The following is a 4,901-nucleotide window of genomic DNA, read 5'->3' as shown; positions in this document are numbered from 1 at the left end:
GAAAGTGGATACTCTAAAATACGCAAGATAAGCGTGAGTGCTATGGATGGCGTTCTCGTAGGGAGACGGGAGCGGATCCATAGTGGTGTATTGGTTGGTGAATATGTGGACTCGTGTGCGCCACCTCAAAAGAGTTACTCGCAGTCGTAGTTTAGGATAGCCACCGAGTCAAAGCTGGCTTGCTGCAGTTAAACCCCACCATCCCCTTTGTTGATAATGATGCATATGTAGATAGATCTGATGTAAGTCTTGCTGGGTACATTTGTACTCACGTTTGCCTATTTTATGTTTTTGCAGAGAGACTTCAGTCTCACTAGTAGTTCCGCTTGGACTTCGACGTTTAGCTTGATACCTCAGCTACGATCTTGTGCCCTCGGCAGGATTGGTAGATAGTCAGGCTTCTCAGCCTTTTTCATTTATAGATGTCTGTACTCAGACATGTTAAGCTTCCGCATGTGCTTTGACTTGTATGCTCTGATTGTTGGGTCATGAGACCCATGATTGTAATATCTCGCTCCTCGGAGCCTATTGAATATATACTTGAGTTGTAGAGTCATGTTGTGATGCCATGTTGTATTTGCACATATCGAGCATGTTGTGTGTATGTTATTGAAATGCTTGGTATGTGTGGGATCTGACAACCTAGTTGTTTATCCTTGGTAGCCTCCCTTACCGGGAAATGTCTCCTAGTGTTTCCACCGAGCCATGGTAGCTTGCTACTGCTCCGGAACACTTAGGCTGGCCGGCATGTGTCCTTCTTCGTTCCTGTGTCTGTCCCTTCGGGGAAATGTCACGCGATGAATACCGGAGTCCTGTTAGCCCGCTACAGCCCGGTTCACCGGAGTCCTGCTAGCCCAGTGCTACAGCCTGGATTCACTCGCTGATGACCGACACGTTCGATGCTGGGTCATGGATGCCTGTCCCTGTAAGTTTGTGCCACTTTGGGTTTACGACTAGCCATGTCAGCCCGGGCTCCTTACCATATGGATGCTAGCGACACTGCCATATACGTGTGCCAAAAGGCGCAAACGGTCCCGGGTAAAGGTAATACGACACCCGTGGGAATACCGTGCGTGAGGCCGCAAAGTGATATGAAGTGTTACATGCTAGATCTATGTGGCATTGAGTCGGGGTCCTGACAGCGTTGGTATTAGAGCTTGACTGCCTGTAGGATTACCAAGCCAAACTGGTCGAAGTTGAGTCTAGAAACTCTTTAGTTATATAAGGGAATTGATTGTGGGATGGAACGTAAGGCTCTTTTTACTCCTTATACCTTATGCCTTCTGATCTGAGTCATCATCTTCTCTTCTACGGGGATTAAGAACTAGGCTATCTCTTCTTTCTATCAGGATCACGTGTTACTATTCCGTGGACTTATAGATTGTTGGACTTAAGTCTCGTTTCAGTTCCTACTACTTCTGTATGTTAATTGTTGATCTCGAAACCTTGATATTGTGCTTCTGAGTGGTTATGCCACCATTTTTGTGAATGTCTCAAATCTTTTCTGAGCATTTACAGCCGTTATGCTGTCCGAGTCATCCCAGGTTTCCAAAGAGTCTGATGCATTTGCAAATCCCTTCCTCCTGTTTCCGATGTGCCTTTGGTCAGATTAATCACACAAATCAGTGAGTTGAGGTACTTTATTGCCTTGACATATATGTTGGAGCTGGTATTATGACCCCAGGTGTCTTAGGGGATCAGCTAGTAATTTAGCCATGATTTGTGTCCTAGTGTGATGATTCTGGCCATCATTCTCGAAAGCATCCCGTGATGCTACTTAGTAATAGGTATTCTGTTCCTGGGTTCTTGAACCCGAGATTCACTCTACCTACTTCATGTTGATAGTAATTGCTAGTGCCTTTAGGATATTAGTAACCTTTGCGATAGTCCTTGAAGTCCGTGGTATCTTCTTCTTCCAGATACCATGAACTACTTATGGCAGATGTTTATTGGATCAAAAAAAAAGTCACAATTAGAGTACTCTTGAGGAGTTCTCCATTCATAAATCGTGACTCTGCCAGTTCTACCTTTCTGCATGGGTTATCCGGAAGAAATATGTTGAACTTGGTTCGACATACTAATCTATGCATCCACAACTCAGAAAGTTATATGTTCCTTTGAGTTGTCCCTCTTTAGTTGTCTACTGACCTTCGTCTGTCAATTGATAGTCAAGAGTATGCGTGCGTTCGTTTATCGATGCCTACTACTTTAGTGGTCCGTCAAGCCATTCTATCGCGGAATGACTAGGAGAAACAAACTCCAGTACCTCATCCATATCTAGGATTGGGTCAAAGTAGTTGTATTCCGCAGATCAAATGCCAATCTAGCTTTTGGTTCTGTTCTACCTTGGAGTATTACCTTATTCTATATCGAGATTGTTATAGGAATTGCACACCATCCTATGAACTCTTGGTACAGTGATACTTCTCACCATCATTAGTCATTCCTCGGCCCTCGTGTTGATGCAACCGGAATACTGACAAATGAATTGTGATGTGTGAAATCAATACTCCCAGCAACCTCGTTGCTTGGTAGTTAAAGGATAATAATTTCATTCTTAGTATGTTGGTTTTCGAATCATCCTTCTAAGACTGATCGTGCTACCTAGTCCTTATTTCGGTGCACCCTTCGATTGATGAGTTAGGATCTTGTCAAGTCCTCACTCACTTGATCATATCGTCTTGCCCTCAAAAGCGAGATTGTTCTCGAGCTTAGTAACATACCGGTGGTTCGTGATTTTCTGAATGTCTTCTCAGAAGTATCACCAGGTCGTCACCTGACCGTTATGTTGAGCTCGTGATCAAATTGGTTTCTTGTGAACCACCTTCTCTCCAAGAATCGGTGTTAGATATCCCTGAGCTAGTTGGTTAAGCTAAACGACAACTTGGAGGGTTGGAAGATAAAAGCTTGCCTGACTTAGTTCGATCCAAAGGGATATTCTTGTGTAGTGTGTGTTGAAGAAAGATGATATCTTCATCGATTGGTCCCTGTGATCAGTTGCTGGACCTATCGTCTCATCAATCCTTTGATTTGAGTGTGGGCTATCGTCAAATCAAGTCAGAACCAACGATGCTCGTAATGTTGTCTTATTCGTGGTTGATCCCTCGAGCATACACCATTACATCTTTGGTCTGACCAATGCTATCACCGTGTTCACTTAACTATGGAATTCCTTTTAAAAGGAAACCCAGATGAATTGTTGTTGAGCCCATTGACAACATCCTTATCTCCTCCATGATTTTGTTGAACATTAAGCTAGTGTTGGAAACTTTTGAAAGCATTTTCTTCATGCTAGCTCATGAAGTACTTGTTTGATGAAAGGAGTGACTTCCTTTGATTCACGTGCATTTTGATGTAAGCTGCCGTCGTGAATTCGAGAAAGTTTGTTTTTGCTCCTTTGGAATCATCCCAAGTCGGTCATGCACGTGCGAAGAATTCTGTGGTCTGTTAGACTGATCATCTTCATTCCATATGTATATCCTAGCACACCAAGCCACTGACTGATTTGTTCAAGGAGAAGGAGTATCTTCATAAGAGCTAATCCGGACTTATGAAAGAACTTCGATATCCTCGCGGATGGTTCCCAACCAGAACTCGGTAGTGTTTTATTGTAAGACTACCATGTGGGCATGCTTGTCTGGAACAACGTGTTCACATGTTTGTAGCAGAACCAGCTCATGTTTTGGAGCTTGCTATCGTAGTTCATTTCCTGAGAATCTCGCAACGTCATCTCGTCGATTTGTGTTGCAAACTTTCATTTTTCTTCCTAGATTCGATGAGTCTGGAATATTCTGACACCAACCAGATCTGAGTCTCAGGCAGATATGATGGTTGGAATATTTCCCAAGATCTATAATATTGGTCCCTCGATAACCGGTAAAGTGGATGTCGTGGCCAACACACCCAGCCGGAAGACCTATTATTGTAGTATCTTGTTTGAAGAAGTTGGCCACCTCCCCATAAGGATTTCGTAGGATTTACCTCCGTAACTGTTCCTTATGGATTCTATCGCTCCCGAAGTCCGACCTTTACTTGATGTTCTAGTTATCAAACCATATCTATGAATGGGTTACACTAGCACGTCAAGGAGAACATTAGAAGCGGAGTGCTAAATGTCTCTTGGTCGATCATCCAGATTTTGTTTCCTTGGCCTCGCTAAGGTGAAATCTGAGAAAGTGTTATCTTCCTTTGCATCTGCATCATCCATCGTCATTCATCATGGTAGCAAGTTGTGTTGCCAGGATCCTTGATGCGGTTGTTGATAAAACCTTGATGATTGTGGAAATGCTCAAGTTCTTGAGAGCACGCGCAAGTGCTAGGTTTGATCGTCGGCATCACTGTATAGTGCTTTCAGTTTCCTCGACAATGCTATGACCTTTTCAAAACAGTGAATTCACTCTCTATTGTTGGGTTCTTCCCCAGTTACCAGAATCATTCCCAGCATTTGCATTTTGTTCCCAGCTTGCACCGCCAATGCGCCATTCTACCATGGGTTTCTTCCATTTCCGGTGATAAGCAAAAATCATCCATTACGTTGTCTTCAACAAGGTAATCCACATCATCCAAGTCCGAGTATGCCATTCTACCGACCTCCTCCAAACGATCGCTCGAGAATTGCCTTAGGCTGGTTTAAAGAGTTTCATTGATCTTTGAATCAAAGGTAATTCTTTTTGCCACTTAAGGTAATAATCTACGAATCACCCTCCTCCAGGATGTTCATCGTGGTATCATGGCAACTCAACTCCTCGCTACGCTGACAACCGTTTACCACCCTAGTAAGTGTGGAATTGTAGTCTACCTGGTAAACCTCCGTCATTTGTTCCACTCCATTCCTCTAGAGGTGTGCTTCGCCTCTCAGCTCGAGAGATGTTGCTATGTCTCATTCCGTGAGTTAATCCTGA

This window comes from Triticum dicoccoides, chromosome 7A (genome assembly GCF_002162155.2).
Source record: "Triticum dicoccoides isolate Atlit2015 ecotype Zavitan chromosome 7A, WEW_v2.0, whole genome shotgun sequence".
NCBI lineage: Eukaryota > Viridiplantae > Streptophyta > Magnoliopsida > Poales > Poaceae > Triticum > Triticum dicoccoides.
Note: the sequence above shows the minus strand (reverse complement) of the source record.